The sequence below is a fragment of the Cherax quadricarinatus genome, chromosome 53 (genome assembly GCF_038502225.1).
Source record: "Cherax quadricarinatus isolate ZL_2023a chromosome 53, ASM3850222v1, whole genome shotgun sequence".
In the NCBI taxonomy this organism is placed as follows: Eukaryota; Metazoa; Arthropoda; class Malacostraca; order Decapoda; family Parastacidae; genus Cherax; species Cherax quadricarinatus.
In genome coordinates this window covers 15,996,723-16,022,464 of record NC_091344.1, presented here as the reverse complement: position 1 = coordinate 16,022,464, position 25,742 = coordinate 15,996,723, and the positions used below count along the sequence as shown (strand labels likewise).

Genomic DNA, 25,742 nt, shown 5'->3' with positions numbered 1-25,742 from the left:
TTATTCCTTTATCACGCATTTTGTTGTAAGTTTATTCAGGTATACACAAATACAGTTACATAGAATTATCATACATAGCAGCATATGTGTAAAGTACATAGGATAACCCCCCAAAAAAGTCAGTGACTTATTTCCATTGGGGTCCTTTGTGTGCTATTACACCATGGTCACACTTGTCGAAGGCTTTTGCGAAGTCTGTGTATACAACATCTATATTTTGTTTATCCTCTACAGCATCCAGGGGCTCTTGATCTAGGGAACTGGATCTGTGCTCCAGTTCCCTGAATTAAGCCTATACACCTTCCACATCCCCCCACAAGCGCTGTATAATCCTATAGGTTTAGCGCTTCCCCCTTGATTATAGTAATAATACAGCATCCAGGACCTTGTCCTAGCCAGGTCAGTACCGGCCTCACCTCTCTACCACCTCATATTAAATTGTCTTACAAGGGAATTTAAGTAGCATGTATCAAGAAAACCTTGAGAAATGAACCTTAAAGTAATCGCACATTTTTGCGTTGTTTTAGATGTGGAATGACTGATGAATAAGGCATAATCATAGTAATGAGGTTTAGCATTCCACCATGAATGTAATAATATGATACCCTTACGTTTTAGCGCTCCCACGTGAATAAAAGAATTTGGATGAGGGAGGTGTGAATCAGGGAGGCGTGGCTGGTATCTTAGGGAGGCGTTGTCCTAGGTGAATCAGGGAGGCGCGTCTGGAAGGCGTGGATAGGTGCCTCAGAAAGGCGTGGTTTGGGTGCCTCGGGAAGGCGTGGCTAGGTGCCTCAGTGAGGCGTGGGCAGGGTCTTGGCAGTGTGTGTGCCCGTGTGTTGACGTGTGTGTGTCCCGCTGCTGAGCCCCGACGAACTTTCCCCAACTCTCCGAACTAAACGAAGTTTTTCCGAACACTCATTGCGAAACTTTTTTTACGATAGTTGTGTTGCGGTGGTGGAGGCGCGAGGCGACCCCAACCTCGGGGGGCGAGGACCTAGAAAGGCCCCGGGGCGGGGCGTCGCCCCCTCGCTGTCCTAGCCAGGTCAGTACCGGCCTCACCTCTCTACCACCTCATATTAAATTGTCTTACAAGGGAATTTAATTGGCATGTATGAAGAAAACCCTGAGAAATGAACCTTGAAGTAATCGCACATTTTTGTGTTGTTTTAGATGTGGAATGATTGATGAATAAGGCATGTGTAACACCCGAGTACCTTTACTTACGAACACGTTTAGCCAATCAGTAGCTTCATAAATCCACTGGAGATTATATCATGGAGACAGTGGAAGAAGTGGAGAAGTAATTTTAATATCTTCAGTCCCTCAGCCTTGATAAGTGGAATATGGTATGAGGGGAACACAGCGTAGGGGAAGGAAGTCGTGAATGACTCCACACGTGCTTGCTACCATCCTTATATATATATAATCAGTTTTGAGACAATAGCTATATGTATTTTTTATAGAGTAAATGGAAAAGGCAGACGGCACAAGTCTTGTTTTATATGAACGCTGTGTATTGAGGCCCCTCCAGGGAGGTGCCTTGATGCCGGTAAAGGCTCTTGATTCAAGGAATTGCACCTGATTTTCCCTTCCTTGGATCGAACTTGAATGTCTCCCAGGTGTTATATGATCACCACAGGTTTAGCGCTCCCCCGAATGCTTTGTTTTCCAACTGCTATATGATCCCTACGGGTTTAGCTCTTCTCCTAAATGTCATTTCTTTTTATGTCGAACCTGATTACCTTAAGCGCTATATGACTCCTGCGGATTTAGTGCTTTCCAATATATATATATATATATATATATATATATATATATATATATATATATATATATATATATATATAACTGTTAGAAAATAGTTTCATTTTTTGGAATGATTCGCAACTATTTATTTTAACTATACTACTAAAAACAATTTTTTCTTATCACATGCAAACCAAATAAAACAAGAAGAAACACTTCAATGACTAAACGAAATAAACACATTTTGATCATGCAACAGACAACAGCGGTTTACCAAACAATAAACCAGCGGCAACTGAGTGTTTTCCAAATAAACTGACAAATGACACAGCACTAATAAAGCTAAATAATCACATTTAGCTGATTTAAACATGATTTAAAAAAAAATGGCGCACATCAGTGATGCGGCTGCATAATCATCCAACGATGATGAATCTTGAAGGATGATACTTGAAACTGACTGTAATACGAAGATACGATTTCAAAGTTTCAGTTAAGAAGCGTATCTATGCTTGTTTTTTGAAATACTGTAAAGTTGAGAATAATGTCTTGCAACATCAGAAGCTCATATCATGAAGATCTCTGCTTATCTGATTCAGAATTCGGTTTCTTGTTTTTGAATTCCAGTTTTAATGATGGATCTGCAGCGCTGTATAGCCCTTGTGGCTTAGCGCTTCTTTTTGATTATAATAATAATAATGATGGATCTGCAAGTAGGTCATTGTATGACCCTTGTGGGTTTAGCGCTTAGTTATAATTATAATACAAGTAGGTCAATAAGCTGTTCTTTAACAACAAAATAGGTCAACAGTAAAAAATGACATTCTCATCCAATGAGTCGCTTCATTGTCAACCAAATTTCGAAAATATTAATTAAAATGAAAGTGCAGATCAAGCTGGTGATCTTTCATTATTGCACACACTTTACCCCTCAAGGAAGATTCCTTGACGTTGGTGAGGGGGCTCTTGATCTAGGGAATTGTATCTGTGCTCCAGTTCCCTGAATTAAGCCTGAATACCTTTCACATCCCCCCACGGGCTTATTTTTTTTTATTCGCCGGGACTCTCCCGGCCCGGGTCTTTTCCAAGAGTGGTGACCCGGCCTTGGCTCCCTATCTGGGGAGTGTCTCGAGACCTAAGTCTCCCATGGGAGGAGGTACAAGTACCCCCTCATCTTTGGGACCAAGTGTCCCCCGGCCTAACTACAGTCTCCGCCCTCACGAGGCTCGCAGGGAGAAGCTAGGCCTCTGGTCTGCCATCTGCCCCGCCCCAAAGGGGCTAGTGGGGATGGCAGTCTTGTGAGCTGCAAGTGGTAGCAAGCTCAGGCTTCTCTGGCTTCTACGGGCTTAGCGCTTCCCCCATGATTATAATAATCCACAAACTTCTGTGGTAAAGGACACCTCATTTTATGTTACAAAGTCAGTAAGACAATCAGACATCATTTTACATGTACCTAAGCAGCTGACAAATTTCAGAGTTTAACTGTCTTATTATTATAATAAAAACAGAAGCGCTTAACCTACAAGGGTCATACAACACAAAGGTTAAAAGCTTTTTATGCTGAACAACAAACTATTCGATTTTCCCACGATCAGAAAGTGTGTTTATTTTTCAAATATATCTGATAAGTATGATACTAAGAACGGTTACTTTTCATTTAAGAAATTAACAGCTAAACCAGGATGTACATCAATGAGGAATATTCCGATACATCATTCAGTTGAAAGATTCGTTGCAGCAGTTTTCCAGGCGAGTTTTTGTGTTGTACAATAAACACTTGTGATCAGACCATTTATTTGAACGAGATACTGATCAATCTTGTATTGAGATCACTACTATTTGCTGTGTTTACCACTGATATTACAGATTTAATAACATTACTTTGGTCTTCTCTCATTTTATGCGATGCTAATTTTTTGGGTTGAAAAATGCCATGAGTGTGTTTTATCACTTTCACTAGTAAACGAGTGAAATCATACCTTTACAGCTGTGGAAAATACCGTGTATATTTTCCAGAAATACAGTAGTTATATGTAAATAGATGGCCATACTGTATTTAATAATATTTGTCATAAAAAATGGGAAATTTTCTGCACCTGGGCAAAAGGACAGTCGCCATTTTTGTTTTTGAATTGAGTAACAGACATTAGTAATGGGAAGAATTTTTCGTGCTCTAGAGGTAAAATTGGGCTGACACCTCTCAAATAGGAGACGAAATTGTTGGATGAGCATTCCTGCATAACTTGAGTATCAGGCGACAGGACAGGACAACTCCAGGAACCTCAGATAAGCTGTCTAATTTATGTTTAAATTCTGGCCAGTAAATTTTTCATAAATGTAGGCAAGGGGGGGGGGTCCTGTACATGACACATTAATCTCCAGTCAAATTGGTGAGTGTTATGATTAAGATATATTCTCCTTCTGTTGTATAAATGTGTGTGTATATATATATAATCATTTATTATTTTTAATATACAGTCCACAAATTTATATATTTACCAGCATTCCTGGTGATATATATTTTATTTATAATTAATAGGTCCAGAGCAACTTGTGGATATGACAGTGATAGGTATCGAAGGGGACATTTTTTGCGACCTAGGTGTCCCAAATTCCTACTTGTCTAACTGATAAATAATAATTATCTTTGTTCATTTACTGTTATGTACATAATGATACATTCAGATAAATGTAATTTTCCACAACAGCTGTAATAGTTGACAAGTCTGGCACTAAAATCTATATTGACTGTTAGAAGATAGGCCTGTTTTACGAGTATGTAATTAAATATATCAACATTAACGCAGCGGCAGTGTATGACAAAGTAGGTTACTTCAATGTTGATGTTTATAAAGATTCTTGTAAAAAAGAAGGCTGGTATGCTAATAATCACGATGTATTTTCTTTATAGAGTGGTCGTAGGCTAGCAAAGCTGCCCAGTACATAGAATATTTCCCGCTGTAATCATTGCCACGAGCTGGATGAAATTCACTGGCATCTCACCTCATACATATCTTTCGTAAGATGATCTGGAAGAGTAACTTAACCCCCTCCTCTCCCTATATGCTATTCGCAGACCACGGTTTGAGAAATGATGACATAGCTTACAGCCATTAGCAGTTTTAACTTGTTGCAGCAAACAACATAATGTTCTCATTTGTTATATAAGCTTCTTTGATATATTATGAATTTTTGTATTGTCTTTTCATTTTGTATACCTCTGATTCCCTCAAGGAAGGTACCTAAATGCCAGTGAGAGGCTCTTTATTCAAGGTAGTAGACCTATCCTTCTCTCCCTTGGGTCGAACCTGATTGCCTTTTATGCACTATATGACTCCAGCGGGTTTAGCGCGTTCCCTATTATAATAAAAATATTTACAATTTATTCCAAAGTTTACTCAAGACTTGTATGTCATTCAGTGTTAAGTCAATAAGATTGGCAAGATGGAGCTAATATTGAGTTGAGGGGCTCCTTTAATTTTTATTACACAAGCAACTTGTATTATGAAAGTGCTGCATGGAGCCTCCATACAGCACTTTATATAAAGGCACAGCATAAATATATAATGGAGGTACTTTGATATACCTTTGAAGAATTTCGGGAGTATATCTACTCTATGAGCCCGGCCATGGGCCAGGCTCGTCTGGTGCTTTATATAAAGGCACAACATAATTGGAATACGAAATTTTTCTCTTCATACGTTCTTAGGTTACCTCAGTAACGCTCTGATATAAAGCATCGAGCATGGAAAACATGTGCTTCTCTGTATGACATCGAGTTTGTAGTACTTGTACCCAACAGGTTACATACAGCTTGTAGCAGATGTAACTCTGCATGACATGGAGCAGGCAACAGCTTGTAGTACCTGTAATCCTCTGTAGGGCATTGTGTAAGGTATTCCTCTTGAGACATTTATCCATTCGTATACCAAAATGTAGGTTACCCATCCAGTAAGAAGTGCTTTGATGCAGGTGAACGCGCCCCCTTCGCTTCCTTGGATTGAACCTGATTGTCTCCCATTCCCCAGCCGTTATATGGCCCTTAGGATTTTAGCGCTTCTCCATTATAATAACAGCAGGCTACCCTTTTGTCACATTAACTATTCTGTATGGCACTATATAGGCTATCCCTTAGTGAAAATTTATGCACCTATTTAGGGCGCCATGTTGACTACCCCTTAGGGAAAATTTACCCACTTGTATGGCAACAAATAGGCTACATCTTAGCGGAAATTTACCCCTTTGTATGGCATCAAGTATCTGAGTTTGAAGACGGCTGCCCTAGACGGCTATCAAATTTGATGCACTGACTAGGTATGTTAACTGCAGGTGATGCTCTCGCTGTGTGTGGGTCTTCATGCACTCGCCTGCTGGGCCGCCCGCAAGTACAGACAGGTAAATGATCCCTGCTTGCGTGTGTGGTCTTGATTCCCCGCACTCCTGTGTACACACACACACACACACACACACACACACACACACGACAGCAGAAGTGGACCCCACACACGGGTTCAGAAATAGATATTACAGGGAAGTGACGGTGAAGGGTCCTTGATCCAGGGAACTTGAGCTTACCGCCACTTCCTTTTTACAAACTAGATTGCCTCGCAACCCTCAGGCGCCGTATAACCCTACAGATTTAGCGCATCTTCATAAACATAATAATTCACGTCATTTGGCCGAGTTAAAAGGGGGGAATGAGCCAAGAGCTAGAGTTCATCTCCCACTTCCTCAAACTTTAATTAGATAATTGCACGCACAGTATACCTTTGTCTGTTTAAATACCTGCTGATATTTACCCTTAAGTCATGATTTTTCTAGTTTTAATTTAATCTTTAATATTGTCTGAATTTCATCTGGAAAGTTACACTCATCAGCGATAAGAATTTATGTAAGAAATTTTTCGTGTTTATTATTTGAATAACATTATATCATACTCTCCCACACGCTTCATCGTATCTCACATTCGTCTTCCCATAGTACAAAACTTTTTAGGAGAATTTTATTTGGCTTAATATATTTTCTCTTCTAAAGTTTCAGCATTGCCAACAATAACTTATGAAATATAGTAACCACACACGAATTAATTTATTGCACAGAAATCGATTTCACATCTCAGATAGTGTAATCCTTCAGCGGTGCTGTTCGAGATCACCTACGGTGCTCTGACGTCCAGTTTATGTCTTGGAATTGACTCTAACAATTTATATTAGTCGGTGATTAACCATGACTAAGTTTGGCAGAGTTGTCTTGTTCTTCTAAGCCTCTGCATGATGTACTGTTGTCAGTCCTTGCAACCTGCAGCTTGAAGACTTATATCCAGACCGGTCTAACCATCTGATACACTTTCCATCCATGGAATTAGAGCTCCTCTCCTTGGATCAAAGCTAATTACCTTCCATTTCCCAAGCGCTGCAGAGCCCCAGCTGGTGTAGCGCTTCACAATAATAATAATGCCACGAGTCGCAGAGTCTGTCCGCCTGCTTTTGGAAACCCAAAATACCCATACACTGTTACCAGCATCAACCACTCACTGTTACCTAACTGCTATTTTGGTTGATAACGAAAATAGTACAATAATTCTACAAGTTACTCAACATGCCAGTGCCAATCAAGGGTGAGTGTTGCCTCGGCTCAAAGTAAACAAAGACGCACCAGACCTTTGATGGAATAAATAACAAAAAGGCACAACACCGTGACTGGAACAATTCACAAATAATACGCACATAGGAAAGAGGAGCTTACGACGACGTTACGGTCCGACTTGGACCATTTACACAGTCACACTAACAGAAAGTAGTGAAGGAGGGAGTATAAATGGGCCAGAAGACAGGGACGGGACAAGAGAGGTAGAAGAGGAAGGTGAGAAGTAGTGGTAGAGGTAGAAGTAGTAGTAGTAGTGGAGTCAGTCAAATACTAAGAGGAGCACTGCAAGGGACCTAGGGGCTCACAAGGGAGCTAGGGGCCCACAAGGGAGCTAGGGGCCCACAAGGGAGCTAGGGGCCCACAAGGGAGCAAGGGGCTCACAAGGGAGCTAGGGGCCCACAAGGGAGCTAGGGGCCCACAAGGAAGCTAGGGGGCCTACAAGGGAGCTAGGGGCCCACAAGGGAGCTAGGGGCCCGCAAAGGGTAGGAACAAGAACACAAAGGAAAAATGTTAATAGTAATGGATCAAATACCCAAGGCAGAAGAAAGAAAACCCAAAGGGGAAAAAGGAAAGAGGAAAGGGGAAGAGGGAGACGGGGGAAACAAGAATCAGGTTAGGTCACGGATGTTCTGATGTTTGGAGCATTTTACAATGTAATGGGAAAGGAAGGCATCTACAGAGACAAATCCAGGACTAAGATTCATACAAGAAAAGCTGTGTATAAGGGTGGATTCAACCAGACGGCGACAGTGAAAGTTAGACGTAGGGTAGACAGTTTTAGAAGAAGACTAGTCAGAAAAGAGCATGGTTGGTGTCGGCAAGCCTAACACTACTTTTGTGCTCCCTGAGTCTGTCAGAAAGAGAACGGCTAGTGTCTCCAAAGTATTGAAGAGGACAGGATGAACAAGAAATAGAGTAGACACCAGGAGAATCTATAGAGGGAGGAGAGGTATGAACCAGATTGGTGCGAAGAGTGTTAGTCTGGCGAAAAGTAAACTTGATGTTTAAGGAACGGAGCGAATTGCTGAGATTAGAAAGATTAGAAGTATAGGGAACGCAAAGGACAGAGAGTTCCCAGGAGTAGAGAGTTTGGGAGAGAAGTCCGTTTAGCACGTGAGAAGGCAGAGTCTATGTAATGGGAAGGGTAGCCAAGACGGGAAAATGAATTACAAAGAGTGCAAATTTCTGATTCAAGGAACTGTAAATGGTCCAAGTCTGACCGAAACGTCGTCGTAAGCTCCTCTCTCCTATGTGAGGGCTATTTGTCTATGATAGAAGTTAAGGTTAGGTTAGGTGGGTCTTGTTAGGCTTGGACACCTTTTTTACCATTTGCAAAACAAAATAGAACCTCAAGTGAAAAATCGCCTTAATATTTTAACATTCAAACTATAATTAATTTCCGAAATCGGCCGAGTAGCAGTCGTAAACTGTTTCCGCCTTTTTACCAATTGTTCAGCGCTTTTTTTATTATAATAATAATTTACCACTTGTCGGTTACACCATACTTCAACCCAAGATTCATGCAAATATCGTCCTTAATGTATAAAAAAAATCTAGCTGAATGAATTTTTTAAGCCGGCATAATGCAATGATTTGGTAATTTTAGGATGGCCTTGCTACGGGTCGGGTCTTGTTCGTTCCCTGAGCTACGTTAAACAGTTACCTACAGACTTGAAGACATATATGACTGGTCTTCTCAATTTATGCACTCTAAACATTCTTCATGGAGGAAACCTGAGCACGGAAATACCACCGGCAGAGGGACGAGAGTAGCTGTGTTATGTGCCAAGGTGTGTGGGTGTCCCTGTAGCACTGAAGAGTCGTATTAGTGTGTACTCACCTATTTGTACTCACCCATTTGTGGTTACTGGGGTCGAGTGTGTGTGTGTGGCACGCTGTTTAACTCGTGGTCTGCATAAAGAGTGGCACCATATAGATAAACGTCAGTCTTTAACTTTTTTTTTTACCCTCTTTTTGTATTTGCGCAATTTTTGACACATATGTACGTAACTACCCATGAATTTGCTTTTATAGACTTCAAGAAATCTTTTTCTGTCGTTTGTTGATCTGTATGTGTGTTAATTCATTTTTTTTAATCAAAGGTTTAGTAAGTTGTGGGAGGAAGAAGGATGGGTAAAGATGGAATATGGAGGAGGGGTAGGTGGGGGTGAGGAGAGGAGAGTAATAAAGGTAAGTGGCACAACCACTTTGGAGTATATTAATAAAGGTGTGTGTGTGTGCTGTTAAGCATGGTAATCAGATGATACTGTATACCACACCACCCATCAGAGACACACTTGTATGCGAGATGCCTACGTGCATGGCAGCGAATTGGTGGTAGGTATATTTTTGTAATTGCCAGAATCTTATTCGGGTTTCTGATGTTGATAGGTGTACTCCTGATGGAAATACCTCCGTTACTTTCAATTGTTGTGGGATAGCATCCAATAGTGCTGATGAGGGCCTTGTCAGGATTGGTCGTGATTCTCTATTTCTTCCCCCAGTTGGTTGTTCTTCGCAATTCCGTATTCATTTTATGTCACCCTCTCATGTATGTTTTTTCCCGATGCAGGAGTAGGTGATACTACATGGATAACATCGTCAACAAATTGAGTAATGATAGTGTCATTGTATTCTGGTTGGGGAAGGTCGTTACATATACGCTGAATAGGATAGGGCTCAAGCACGATTCCTATGGCACTCCAGCTGTTGGTGTGAGTGATTCTGCCGTCTTGCAGTTGAAGGTGGGGGTGATATTCGTTCTTGTTAAGCAGTTGTATATGAGTCTGAGAAAGGTTCATTTATGATCTGGGAGGTCAGCAAGTTTGAATATTAGGTCGTCGTGCCACAGGCTGTCAAAAGCTTGGTGTACATCCCTATTCGTCATCAGTGGGAAATTACCCTGTTTATGTAGGCTGGCCACATGGTCAGCATCGAAGATTATATTGATGGAGTGTTGGGTTCCTCTGTGAGTCCTAAACCCAAACTGGTTTTCAGTGAAGACGTGTTTAAACTCCATGTAGTAGTTCAGCCTATTAGAGATGTTTTTTTTTTTCAAAGATTTTGCCAGTGAATTCGAGTAAGGAGATAGGTCTGTAGTTTCTCTAGCTTATGCTTGTCTTTAGTGAGTTTTGCAGTATCATCCACGCTGTTTGTTAGTCGTGTCAACTGTGCTCTGTGCGTGTTTCATACCTCCATTGCCATTCTCAAATGTGGTTATGTTTATGTATGTCTTCCATCTCCAAAAACTATGCTTTCAAACTTTTAAGGGATATATTCAGACTATTTCGAAAATTTCTTGCCTCTTAACTCCTGAAACACTTTTCTGTTGTACATCTCACATAGCAGTAACATAATATTTTCTTCAACAAATAATATCTAATACCAACTAAAAACTATTTGAGAGTTCCTCATTCTTTGGGTAGTAGGTCAAAAAACACTCAGACATGAGTCGCTAAATCTTTCTCTGACTATACGGAACTAAACAAGAAATAAAACTTTCTACAAACCTTAATTAAAGGCTCTGAGATTTGCTAAAAAACAACCCCAATTAAAATTTCTTTTGCACTAAATATTTGAAATAACATTAACTTATTTAAATTTCTTTATTATTATTATAAATGACTCTAGTAGGTTTAGCACTTAGTTATAATTATAATTAAACAATTTTATGTAACTTTTGTTTATTAATTTATTTCATTTATGTGAAGCGCTAAACTCATGTGGGTCATTCAGCGTAAAATGTGAAGGCTCGATCCTCCGCCCAATTAGCGCCAGACACACTACCGTAAAAACGCAATAAACTGAGAATTCACTAAGCCTAAGATATAAATTTAGCTCATTAAAACTAACTAGGCACTGAAACTGAGACATATATCTGCTAAATCTCAGCAAAGCTCTCAGTAAATACCCCGTCAAGATATATAAATTTGACTAAATTTTATGAAAGCTTTATATATAAGCTTTCCTAATTTTATGATGCTGGTGATGACCCTGGTAGGTTTAGTGCTCCCTTTTGATTATAATAATATGATGCTGGTGAAGGGCTCTTGGTCCGAGGAATTGGAGCTACCCTCCCTCTCCCCGCATCCAACCTGATTACCTCATTCGCCTTACAGTTTGTTGGTTAATTGGATATGAATCCCGAGGGTCTTAAATTAAGGCTGTACGTAACCTCTTCAAGATTAACACCTAGAACAGGGATTAAAGTAAATTCTCAGTGTATATACATTATAAAACTTACACCTCGGTGTATATATCCTTGTGTTCCTTCTACGGGTTTAGCGCGTCCCATGAATAATAATAATAATTATAATATCTGAGTTTATAGTGGTCAGTAACTAGCAGCAAACAAAACCAACTGTGTGGTAGCCACTTCATTTTCACGAATTATTTTGTTTAATTTACGTTTGACAAACTTTAGAAGCTAGATTCTAATGTACTTGATGCCCGTAATTTTGGAGAATGTACAGATTTATAACAATATGATGGGAAATGAAAATATAGGTATTTCTCGCAAACTACCAGAAGTTGTATCAACTGTAGGAGGGAGAGAGACTGTGTAGGGTCACGTGGCTGTGTTGGTCCCGGCGGTGAAGGTGTGCTGGTTATTTTGTGCTCTTGTGCTTTATTATGTGCTTATATTCGCCTAGGAGACTCCATCAGTGTCGTTAAAAAGAGTTAGAGAGCACTGGAGACGCCATCGTCAGCTTGGTAAGTACTCGGCGGTTATGATAGTATATCTACATGGCTGCCCTCTCAAGGCTCTTTGTTGCATGTGAGAGGCTCTTCAATGGGGAATTGAACCTGTCTCCATTGCTTGGACTGAACCTGCTTGCCTACGTTTTCCCCAGGCGATGGCCCATACAGATTTAACGCTTCCCCTAAATTTAATGTTATTTATGAAAATATTATTGTTTAATGACGATAATCATTAGTTATATTTATAACACTTAGTTTCAGCAAGTACTGGAGTTTCTTACACAACTGAAGTGTTTTATTAAACAGTATATAACATTCTAGCAGAGTTCTAACATTTCCTTGGATGCGACCTACAAAAGTCGGCCAATACAAGGGTACCTATTTTCACTGTTGAGTAGGCAGGGGTAGCAAGGGTGTAAGGAAACTAGCCCGTGTTTATGCGTGCCTGTGAATCAAACCCAGGACCCTGTGATTTTTTAATTCTCAGTGAGCTTGCTACGTATGACAGCTGTATGACCCTTGTAGGTATAGCGTTTCTTCTTTATTATAATAATACGTGTGACGGCCCTTGAAATGGAGGAAAAGGGGGGGGGTGCATTAATGGCGATGAAGGGCTCTTAATCCAACTAGATCTACCTTCTTCCTTGGATCAAGCCTGATTGCTTCCCATTCTTCCATGCGCTGTATGGCTTACCGTTAATGAAACAAAACAAGCAGCTTTAGTTATATAAAACGGAGTATAGTATACAGTTGACACGAGTAATTTGCATGTATGAACTATAGAAAATCTCTTGTCATGCAGGGCATTTCGGTCAGTCTTAAAATTAACTTATAATGAGATAATGAGAAAAATATATTAAGATTAATGGAATGCTGTGGTTTGCTATATTTGACATTTACTTACGTTGACAATTTGGAATATGAATTATGATATTTTGATATCTCGTGTAAGTTTGGTACCATATTTGTATCAAGAAATATGTACTGAGGTAATCGATACATTTGGTTACTACATATGCTGAAAGAGATTGGTGATTGTGGATTTGTTTTTTTTATAATTTTTCTAAATGTGGAGTATATAAATGTAAATAGATGTAATTATGTGTTCAGTAGTGTTAGATTTGACCCTTCGAGAAATTTGATGTGAAGGAGGATGTGCAGCGGCCGCAGAGTGATCGGGAGAGACTCCATAATTAATGTGAACATTGGTTGTGTAATTGGTGGGAGTAATTGGGCGTCATCGAGGCGCTAATAAGTGTGTTTCGGCCTGGATTTGTAATTGGAACCTTTATTAATATCCCCCCGCTGAAGAATAGGGACAGGTAATTTACGAAACCGATGAAATAGTGGTGGCAGTAAAAAATGAATGATGCGGCGTCATCGCAGATCACCAAGAGAAGTACGCCATCGTTACCTAATAATTAGAATTATTGACTGGCCAGTTTAAGTTCTGTTTGTTAGGTAGGCGTTAGGGAGTGTTCCACCTGCAACACGGATGGTGAGTGTTAATATCAAACTTTCTCTTTTCAATAATTGTAGGAATGGTGTTTTATTACATACTCTTAATTAGAAACCTTACCCTGTCTGTGTATTAGTGTTCCCATTAATAATTTCTGGAAATCTGGCCCTTAAATTATTAGTATTAATTTTTAGTAATTTTGGTATTATATTGTAGTATTTTTATAGGCCCGACTTTGTGAGTGGGGAAAAGTGTGGGTATCGGAGGAGAGGTATTGTGCAGCCTAGTCTCTAAAATGTCTCAGGAATGTGCCTGTGAACCTCATCCCCATAATAATCCCACAGTGATAGTGTGAACATCAGTATAAATGATTTGGATCAACCGAAATATTGTTGATACATCAGACTTAAAAATAATTTATCCAAGGAGGGTTAAGTCGGATTTAGGAGTTGCTTTTTGACTATATTTTTGAAGCAGGAGGTTGGTTAATGGGTTTTAAAGTCTATGCACGAGGGTCATTAAAGCAGCACTTAACCTTCACCACCAGATAAGAAAATCATTTTATAAGAAAGAGATTAAGTAAACCCAAAGCATATATATGCTGAGAGAGAGGTCAAACCCTGTGTAAAAAAAAAGAAAAAAAAAAGAAAAAAAAAGTGTACATATCCTGTGGCCCTGCTGTTGAGGGCTTCCGAATGAATATATATAATTATACTATTAATAATAATAAAGACATTGGATTTTCTATGGGTCATTCAAAGGAATGTCATACTATTTCTGATTTTTATGTATTAATGGCGGCGTTTGTGATAATCTATTTCAAGAGTAAATTATTTAATTTCTTACCGAAGTCATTGTATATAAGGATCTCCAGTTCTTGTGGACTATTTCGGAATATGTTCAAGCCTCTTGCAAGACTGAGCTGAAGAATTGAGACACTTATGCAACACATGGGAATCTTTATTGAAGAAACGTTTCCCCACACAGTGGCTTCATCAGTCCAATACAAAGTAGAAATGGGTAAGGAGAGGGGAAGTTTGAGGTAATCAGTCCCTCAACCTGGAATCGATGTGTTCAGTCCATCACTCTTGTAGGAAATGCAGCATAGGGCCAGAGAGGTGGCTTATATACTGCAGTCAGATGGGGTGAAGCAGGAGGAGACGGGATCACAGTGGGACCTGCCACTAGTGTAAGTAGGTCGTCGTCCAAAGTATTGGACTGATGAAGCCACTGTGTGGCGAAACGTTTCTTCAAGAAAGATTCCCATGTGTTGCATAAGTGTCCCAATTCTTCAACTTGTCGGTTTTCTAAACCATTCATCACACAAGACTGAACTGGTTCCCGACTATGGCCGGGGTTTGGTGAAGTACGTTGGGTCTTATCCGGGATTCCCGTTAGGTTTTGTTTAGTCATATTGTAAGTGGATGTCATGCTGATATCACCGCTAAAAGTATAACGTTATACTGGCCTTTTAGGGGAATTTCATAAGCATACCTTTTGGTGATGGTTGTAAACTTTTGATGAAGGGCAAAAAAGCTTCATTTGCCTAAGATTTTGTATATGTAGTAGCGGTCACCGCTGTGAGGGAGGGGGAATGTATAATGTCCTATATTGTAATATTTTGGACATTAAAGTTCCTTGGGCAGCAGCTTGTGCGGGGTAATATGTTGCTGTCACCCGGTGATATCACATGTATTTTATTTTATCACTCACGGTGCATATAGTCAGTTGATGTTCAGTTAAGTACATTTACTAATATCACTGTATACAAGCACGGTATATTTTTTGTGGGTTTATAATTAGTTTGAGAAACAGTAGGGGGTTGGTCGGGGTATTAGGTGTCTTAGTGTTTCTTTGTATGTAATCATACATGCTAGATCTGTAAAAGTCTTAGGTTAATTATTAAAGGCTTTTTGCATATTTTGATTCCATTTTAAATATATACAAAAAAAGTAAAGAATACCATGTTTCAATTCAAGAGTCATGTAGGTTTTTGATAGTAATTTTATATAACCATAGTACCATTGACTGTGCAATGCATTAGTTTATATGACATTATTTTTTGTATATAGTGTCATACACGATATGAATAAGAGTGTCAGGTTTTGGTTTATATAGTTATTTTGTGTTTAAGGTATGTTCAGGTTATACTCTGTTTAGTTATATATATGCTGTCTTATATAATGCTACACGTTTATTGTTATAAGTCAGTTATGTATATCATACATGTATACTGTGTTTTTTAAATAAAATATAAAAAAAAAAGTTCTTGTGGACTTCAGATTTTCAAAAGAAGGGGAGGGTTTGAAACTGGAGTCACTTTTCCCTTCATCATATCTCCTCTTAATACTACTTCCATTTCTTAGGTGAGTGTAACCACTACCGGTTAGCACTTCCCTGTGAATACACTAATACTGATAATGGAAGACATACGGCATACAGAGCTGGGGAATGGGAATCAATCGGGTGAGATCCGATGGAGAGAGTGGTCCCAGTTCCTCGAATCAAGAGCCATTCTCCAGCACCAAGGCAGTTCCCCCCCTCCCTCTCGCTTCCTTGAAGGGATGACTTCACCTCAACCGGAGAGTATAATTCAATAAATTATTTACTATTTTGAAATATTGTCAAACTCGGTCATTAATAAATATATTCAGAATATAATATACTTTTGAACGACAAGCAGAAAATGCAGTCTATTATTATTACAAGAGGTGCTTAGGCCATGAAGTCATCTAACTCATGGACTGTTAGGCTAGGCTAGGCAAGGCAAGAGCCATCTTCAACTTCATTTCGGGTTAATATGTAAATTCTTTAACATTAAGTGGGTTGTGCGATGGAGAGAGAAAATTTTGGCTTATGAAAAAAGTTTTTCTGGTAACAAAGGAAAGAAACGTAGCCTAACTTAGATTTTGAGTAAAATTATAGGTTAAGTTGGGTTATATATTATTTTTTTTAACCATAGTTTTTTTTTCAGATGAGCACAAAATATAATTGTCTCTATTGACATCCTCTTCTAAGAGTAGGATTTACACAAAAAGCAGCTAAAGTAAATAATGACCTGTCGTCAGTCCGCTAATAGAGACCTAGTTTCCTTACATTTGGCTGTCGGTGGTCCCAGAATACCAGACCTGTTGAAGTATTCTGTAAGGCTGAGCCGACGCCTCAGGTTTTAACATTCTGACATCAACAAGTTCTTTTTTAATGAAGAGGCTTCATCAGTCTAACACTGTTCGTAATTTTTTGAAATGTTTAATTGGCAGTCGAAAGTTTTAAAGTTTTAATTTTAAAATAATTAATTTATCTGTTTCATACGCACGCTGACAAGAAAGTCTCGTGTCAGCCTGTGCTCACACCGTCTGAAGAACATGTTTTTGACGGTCTCGTCAGAAAAGAGTACGTCAGACTTTACCCCCCCCCCCTCTCTCTCTCTCTTTTTTCTCTTTTCTTTCTTTTCTCTTTTCTTTATTTTCTCTTTCTTTTCTCTCTTCTTTCTTTTCTCTTCTTTTTCTTTCTTTTCTCTTTTCTTTCTTTTCTCTCTCTAATTTGCTTAGTGGATGTTAATTGATCATTATAGGTTTAACTTTTTAACTTGAACAAATTTAATTTCTCTAGAAACTGAAGTGTAAAGCAAGTAGGTTACTTGTATACAGATAACCCGCACATAGGAGACAGCAGCTTATGACTACGTTTCTGTCCGATTTAACCGTCGATTTAACCGTTGATTACTTATGTGAGTCGCCAATAGTAACGCATGGGCCTACATAATTTATTTTTTTATTTTATAAACACTGTCTTCAAGCAGGCACTGGACAAGCACCTAAAGTAGGTACCTGACCAGCCGGGCTGAGGTTCGTACGTTGGATTGCGTGCATCCAGCAGTAACAGCCTGGTTGATCAGGCCCTGATCCACCGTGAGGCTTGGTCTCAGATCGGGCCGCGGGGGTGTTGACCCCCGGAACTCCAGGTAAACTAACTTGAATCCAATATGTTAGATTCAGGTATTCTTGATGGTAGTGTACAGGTGAAATGCTGCCTTAATTAATGACTAGTTGATAGGCTTCAGACATAGCTCACTAAGGTGAGCTAACTTTACTACTCGTTATTTTATATTCATGTTATTGTTTATTTTTATTGTGATTTTTTTTGTGATTTATTTTTATTGTGATTTATTTTTATTGTGATTTATTTTTATTGTGATTTATTTTTTGTTTGCTTCAATGCTTATCTATTTTGACAAGAACATTGAAAGCGCTCTTTGAAAAGTGTTTCATCCTTCCTTACCTGTTTGCTTGCTTGTGGATGTAAGATTTGACACTTGTTCTCTAACCTGCCACATCTTTCACAAAACTCTTTTGTGATTGTCTCCGTGAACTGGGGCTTTTCAGAACAACAGGAGCTGCAGCGGTGTTTATTTGTAAGTCAAGATTAGACTGGAAGTAATAGGATATATACACTGAGAGGTGTGTATATCTCAGTATTTCAGGAATTAAGGTATTCTTGTCTGGTGGTGTAAAGGCTACATAAAGCCTTAACCCGTTGTTGAACAAGTACTGCTATAGTGTTGCTTTTTTTTTTTTTTTTAGTCTTAAAGGTTAAGAGCATATGAAATTTTTGACATTGCCTCTAACTGGGAATTCGGTCATTCAAAAGCAACCAATTGAAAAGCTTTAGCTCTTTCCCAAGTGGAGCGAGTTGAGATGTGAATCAGTGTCGTTCTACTCGAAATTTTAAAAATTCAGATCAACTTAGAATAGACGTTCGCATTTACATCCTGCGTACTTCATGTTTCTTTCTTGGTGCCACGGTAGAGTGAACAACATCTCGGTGTAAGCACCAGGTTCTCGGAGCATGGCTCATATGGCATACGGCGTCGTAGCCCTTAAACAGCACCACCGGATTGTCCCGTCTTTCTCTAGATGTGTAGGTGGATACGCCACTCAATGTGAATGAAGTGTGAGGTAAAATAACACGAGTGCAGCTAATGGGTCGTTTTATTAATAAAATGTCGCATTATTTGCACTTGTCCTTTTACCTAACATATTGTTGGTAATTCTACCAACATGATTACAGTAAGTCAAGTGAACTTTGAATATTGTGTGTGTGCTTAGTCTTCAGTAAGTGCTCTAGGCCTAGATCCTAAAAACACGACAGTAGCCACAGTGTATTCAACTTAGGACACCAGTCATCTGTGTATTGTAGGCGTGTGTGTGGGTGTGTGCATGGGGAAAAGTGGTGGCCCGGTGGCCTGGTGGCTAAAGCTCCCGCTTCACACACGGAGGGCCCGGGTTCGATTCCCGGCGGGTGGAAACATTTCGACACATTTCCTTACACCTATTGTCCTGTTCACCTAGCAGCAAATAGGTACCTGGGTGTTAGTCGACTGGTGTGGGTCGCATCCTGGGGGACAAGATTAAGGACCCCAATGGAAATAAGTTACAGTCCTCGATGACGCACTGACTTTCTTGGGTTATCCTGGGTGGCTAACCCCCCGGGGTTAAAAATCCGAACGAAATCTTATCTTAAAGTACGGGGCGGGGCATGAAAGTAGGGCAGGTGTTGGCGAAGGGTCCGGAGCGTGTCTCAGGCCCACCTGTTCCTTTCTTCCTCATCTCTCGGCCACCGCAGCCAGATGCTGAACGTATGTATCCTCAGGCATTCTGATCTACGGTATGAGAGCTGCTCCCGTGTAGTGTGACAGCCCTTCGTATTAATCAGTGTTCTTTTAAATATTCTACGAAATAAAACCTTGTTTAAATATAGCTATAAGCTACGCTGGTGACGTGATCAGCACAACAGGAAAAAAAAACATGAGAGCCATCCTTAATGCATTTTATGCAATATATAATCTACTAAAACGTGCCATATCTGCGTGTAAACCCCTTCTATTTATATGTAAGGTAAACTCGTGAGTACTGTTAAGTATTGTAAATATTTTTGGAGTCGACGTAATCATTGGTAAATTCAAAAAGAAATACAAAGATAGTATAAACATTCTCTGGTGTTGGGTATAATTCTATAACAGTGGCGCTCTCTGGTCATGTAAATATTGCACTACGTGGTTCATAATTAATTTTAGTTATTGATCCCAAATCTGTACACCGAAATAACTACATATAAACACAAAAGGCTTAGCAGACGGCGTAAGAGATCTCTGGTGAGAAGTATTGGAATTGTGATACACTGAGCTTGAATTCAATAAGTGAAAAGGGCCCACGAATCTGCAACACCCTGCCTTCATGCATAAGAGGGATTACCAATAGGCCCCTGGCTGTCTTTAATTAAGAGGGAACTCTAAAAATTCCCCACTTCATTTCCTGCTCAGCCGGGGTATTGTCTGTACGCTGGGCTATGGGTTGCGGACACTGACAACTTGATTGATCAGGCCAGTAGCCAAGAGGCCTGGTCTGGGACCGAGCCACGGGTGCGGTGACCTCCGGAAGCGACTACAGGTAACCCACTTTCGGTAATTACAAGCCAGGAAGTTCACTTCTCAGATTAGTACTAACAAACACTTTGACTTACTGCAGCTGTATCCACTCATATAACAATAGCCAGTATACCAATTAGGAGCCAACTTAGGATTATTTCTTAAGTGGTGTTTACACCACTGTTCACAACACTATCTACCCTTAGGCAAAATTCTTACTCTAAGTACCAGGAAGTAACTCACTGGTTAACTTTTCTCACCGATATCGATTACATAGATTCAGACATTCATTAACACTTGAGAATGGACCATAATTGACTCTGCTACAGGAAAATGAAGCGTTGATGGCCACGGTATAAACAGGCCTTGGGCAAGAATTAACGGAGTTGTGTGTAATACAACTTTAAGTATATAGTTATGGCTAAGGAGAGAAAATTACTGAGAAATTCACCACAGAACTCGAATACAACACAAGAGTCCATACTTCTGGAATCAGACCGACACAGCCCGTAGCTGTGTGCTCTGACTGGATTTAGCTCTTGGTCTCTCCTCAAACCACCATCTCTGTCGATCTTCCTCGAAATTGTAGTGCAGACATGGGTTAGCATGTGGCTTGTACTAATAAATACAGAGCGGTCCAGTAGGAAAAAGGGAGCAATTTCTCATCACTTTTATACAATCCAGTATTACTTTACCTCCTTCCTTTACCCCCCCCCACACACCTACCTCCCTTGCGACTTTTCTTCACTCCTTACCTCTGGAGATTTCTAAAAGATAACTCGTAGTCAAGGTAATTGTTATCATTGGTTAATCTTACAGCTCCCTGTTGTACAAGTTTCTTTCCCAGACAGTGGAGGACTCGCGTAATAGTTCAGCTGAAACCCACGTGGATTTAAGCTGACAAATTATATACGAAAAAATAGGTCACCAGATTGAGTGTGAATATGTCTACAATATCGCTTTCATATTAGTTTATTGAGTATATCTGAGTTTTCTGGGTCGTAAAGCTTTTTGTAATTGTCCAGTTTTCCAGTGGTCGCTATTTTAAACTTTCCGCTTTTAATTTACCTTAAATGACTTTTAAGGTAAATTAAACACACTGCTTACATCACAGGAAGAGAACATCAGTTCGTATTATCGTAGTGACATAGTTAACCAAAGGTTTTCAGAGAAGCATAGTAGCATTATCTTGTATGTTCAAAGTGATAACGCAGGATTTAGTAGGTTTGAAAATACAAGATATTTACATGTAGCGTGTCACACATGTTATACTGAATTTGGAAGTCAGGAACAAGATGAATGAACGGTTCTTAAAGGATATTACAACCAAGTAATGACCAATGTTTTTTTAGTGGCAATTATAATGTTTTTGAGATGGTATGCTATAATGTATTGTGTAAATTAACTATATGAAGTAATTGTAAAATATGATACGATATTTCTTTCTAACGATGTAAGTGATCGGTGAAGTCTGACAGACCCACAGTGATCTGTAATCCTGTTTTCTGCGCTTCTGCTGATTGTTGAAAACAAGAGTTAAACAACTGAAGTTAAATTAAGTTTATAAAATTGCTCAGTGTCCAGAATATCTTGCTGCCAATTTTGTCAAGGTTGGGAGCCAAAGCAACCATAGTACGAGGGGGGGAGAGCACAACTTGGTAGTACAGTCAGTGGCCAGGCTTCAGACACCTTTTATTGTACAGCAATAAAGGAATGGAACACTGTACATGCCAAAGCCAGTCATAGCATGAACCAGTTCAAGAAGAGAGCCAAAAGGTGCCTAATGAATGTAGCGACAGAAAGGGAGAAGAATGTGTTTTTTTAGCTAACATGTAAATATAAATAACTCATTTTACCTTATTCCTAGTGTATCTCCTTTATAGTATAATAATAAGATATTATGTCCTTTATAGTATTAGGTATTATTAAAAGGACCCCAATGAAAATAAGTTACTTTGACTTTTTTGGGTTATCCTAGGTTCTCCACACATATGCTGCTATGTATGATAATCTACGTAACTGTATTTATGTATACCTGAATAAACTTACTAAGCACAATAATGCACAGACAGGTCCACGTGAATAGAGAAAACTTGAAACATGTCACAGGTAGAATTCGCGGGTAGCCAATTAGGCTCCACACACTGTACGTAGACACTTAGCAGTGCCTACATACAGTTAATACACACAACAGTTAATACATTCTGCCTCCAGGTACAGCAGTTAACTCGAAGGATATATAAAGGTGGGAACGGGGGTAAGGTTGTTGTCAATAGTCCTCGGTGTATGTTGTGTTTATATTCCGGGAGATAATGCCGAGGAAGTTACCTTTGTGAAATATAGAAACCTATCTCCCACATTCTTATAGAAAACAGGAGATGTGCTTTGTTGTGTTACAACAACTAAACTAGATTAAGTGCCTAGGTAACCTGTCTTCGTAATAACATTGTTTTCTAACGCGTATCAGTTCGATCATCGCCACTCAACATTCCTGACCAGTCACTGCCACTGTTACCAGATTACTTCTACCTCCTTAGGCGGCTAAATTAGGTTGCGCTACTTTAACTTCGGTTAACCTAAGTTTGTATAATTTAACTGCAAATACCAGGACGTAGACAATTACATTAATGGAAGTATGTAATCGAGGGAAAGGGTGGTGGGGGTGGAAAACACACTAAGACACTGTCATTGATTACTTTGTCAGAAACTACACGCTCGTTATGTATAGTAACGAAGAGCACCCAGTTTAAATTATCCTTACGGGTTTAACGCTCCCCCCACGAATGTCATAATGTAATAATAATCGAACACTTTAAACATTTCCGTGAGTACTAAGGTTTAGAAGTCACGTGAATAGAAGCAGCTGATTAAGACTTATCAGTCATATTGGACGTGGCCCCCGCGCGCCTCTTCAAAAGGTACGCAATAAACTCATGATTTATATCATTACGTAGTGAACATCTCTCTCCCTACACTGGAGAGGCCGTGAAAGCCTTTACAAGTCTTCATACATACCAATTTGAGGTTGGGTAACAAAGATTCGTCAGGGGCAAGTACCTGAGGCTGATAGAAAATAAAGGATAGTCAAAGCAGTGATCTAGTGGTCCAGAGCTTGCCAGTAAAAAGCTTAACCACTGCATAACAAGGTGCTTTCTATCCATGTCGGTTAATCCTATGTCAGTTGTATATTGTACTGTGCCTTATGGAAATAAAGTTATTATAATTAGGGTGGGTAGAGTTAGGTATACTCTTTTTTTCCTTTCATATCCTTCAGAGCCAGACTAAACCTTGTCGAAAAATTACCTATCATATCAAGTTGTCCTGATCTCGCTGGCTGCTCCTGAAGGACCGATGTCATTCAACACCTTCACATGGGCCTCGCCGTCTGGTTTTTAACTCTGAAATATCAGCGTACTTTAAGGTGACGTATTAATTTTCCGAACATGGAGAACGTTTGTTTGAAGTTTTAATATGTAAAAGGTCTCTTAGGAGGACTAGGAAAGCATGGATAAATAGTGTCTTGCGTTTGAAAGACAAAATGGAGCTGGCGTTCACTCTTCGCTCTGAATGACGCACGGATTTAGTGCGTATCAAATATAGCGAGTCAGGGTTTTCTTGAAAAAAAAAAAAAAACTGAATCCAGGGAAGTCAGTTTTATAATCACTGAGCCAGACCTTCCAAGATCTTGGGAAGGGGAGGTGGTGTTATCCTAAGTAATTTACGCATATTTTACTATGTGGGTCAACTGTGATCACTTAAAATTTGTATAATTGTACCTAAATAAACTTTCTCGCCCTTTCCCCCCGTCTCGCACCCCTCGTAACCCCCCCCCCCCCCCCACGCTATCCGTTCTCTATCCCGGCCCCTCGTTACCCCCGCCAAGTCCCGTACCTCGTCACTCGCCACGTTGAAATATTCCCCCAGTGATAGGTACAACGAAGTCTTTGAGTCACGGGTGCCACCACAACCCCTCCTTGAATAGCTCACATATTTACTGGAGAAAGATGGCGTATAACAGAGACTAATTGAAACAAAATAAACACAAATGTCTTTTTGTTTATTTCAAGCACCTCATAAACAAGAGTGTGTAATGCGCTGCAGGAGGCAGCTTGATCTCCACATGTCCAGGCCGGAATGCGGAGATCTGTCCATTGAATGGGAAAACTTCGTGAGGGTTGTTAGGTTAGGTAAGGTTTCTCAGGAAATAGGACAAGTGTTTCTTGACGCGGGTCTTAGATGATGACCCGCCGTTGGAGTTTTTGGTCACCTGACCAAGGCCTTTTCCCCTCACTAGTGCGGTGATATGGGTGTCGGAGTCACTTTGGTAAGCCACCTCTGGCTTTGCTCAAGACTTGTTAAAATAATGTTGTCTTAGGGTTTTCTTGTAGCTTTGGTGGGAGTTAAAATATCTACGTAGTCTTTGCCAAGGATCTGCACTCAGTTTGAGCATCATAACATACAGTTGATATCTGAACAGATCTACAACCCATCGTAACGATACAGATAAGCAGATGTTGCAGTGGACAGCCTTGGATTTAGTTACAATATTAGAAAATATTTAGTTCTAATATTAGAAAAAATACACACATACAGGCCGTGTCTATTCACAAGTGCCTTTGGCAAGGCACAACAGCTGATAAAATTAAATCTAAAGTATGCAGTAAGCTTTATAGGCACTATCTTGAACTTGTGTGCGTGTGTGTGCGTGCGTGTGTGCGCGTGCGTGTGTGCGCGCGCGCGTGCGCGCCCGTGTGTGTGTGTGTGTGTGTGTGTGTGTGTGTGTGTGTGTGTGTGTGTGTGTGTGTGTGTGTGTGTGTGTGTGTGTGCCCGTCCGTCCGTCCGTCCCTGCAGTCCACTATTACATCGCATGCATTGCAGTTTAGTTATATACTGATATGTAAAATATATATACCAAGAGGCTTCTAACCACTTTCTTGCATCATTCGAGAGACTGGGGGAGGGAGAAATAAAATCTTCGTTAAAACAAAAGTTAGTAGATCACAAGTGTGCTGTAACTTCCAAATCTGATAATGGTAAGATAGTGGGAACATGCGCTATCTTTATCTATCCAGAGAGATAGAGGAAGAAGGGCAAGGATATCGGAGAGGGGAGGAGGAAGTGGAAACATGTCAGGTCGTCTACTCACTGTATCTAAACATCAAACTACCGGACGCCGAATTAGTGGAATTCCGCGGAAGCAAGAAATGCCAAGAACATGTCGGGAGCTGCAGCGGTAAACGTGTGCACACGCCTCGCTTCCTTGTACTGTGGTAGTGTGTAGGGGGCGTGAGGCTGATGCTGTGTCAGAGTTAGGTAAGGTTCATCAGGGAACAGGACAAAAGTTTCTCAAAGCGGGTCTGTCAGGTGTGAGGGGTAGAGGTGTCCCAGGGTGGTGAGTGTTCATGTGGGGGGGGGGGTGAGGGTGGTGAGTGTGAATGGTCTGTGCAGGCGAGGTTGTACAAGGTCATGAAGAGTGAATGCGAGTGGGGAGCGTGTATGAGAATGAAGGAGTGCATGTAGTTCAACCTTCGATTAGTACGCTAGTTAAAGGTATTTCTTCGTAGACTCCTAGTAAGTGATTTAAGTCTTTTCATCCTCCAAAATATTCGCTTATAAAGCGAATATTTAGATTGGCTTCAAATTTTCGACTCTGATTCACTGTCTGAAGATTCATGCTACTGTGGGCATGTGCGGGCGCCCTCTTGTTAATTCCATAAAAATACATTCCCAGTTTTCTCTTTTGTGATAACCTTAGTAAGCCTC

At 40.0% G+C, this 25,742-nt stretch overlaps 1 long non-coding RNA gene across 3 annotated transcripts in view; it reads left to right on the top strand.

Annotated features, from left to right (window-relative positions):
• Positions 1–802: 802 nt before the first annotated feature.
• LOC128692332 (uncharacterized) overlaps positions 803–25,742 on the top strand; it is a 297,304-nt gene continuing 272,364 nt past the window's right edge. For all 3 annotated transcript variants that reach the window (XR_011393462.1, XR_008407577.2, XR_011393463.1), the window contains exons 1-2: positions 803–1,042; positions 6,076–6,141. This is a non-coding gene — a long non-coding RNA (uncharacterized lncRNA). The remainder of the gene's footprint in view (positions 1,043–6,075; positions 6,142–25,742) is intronic.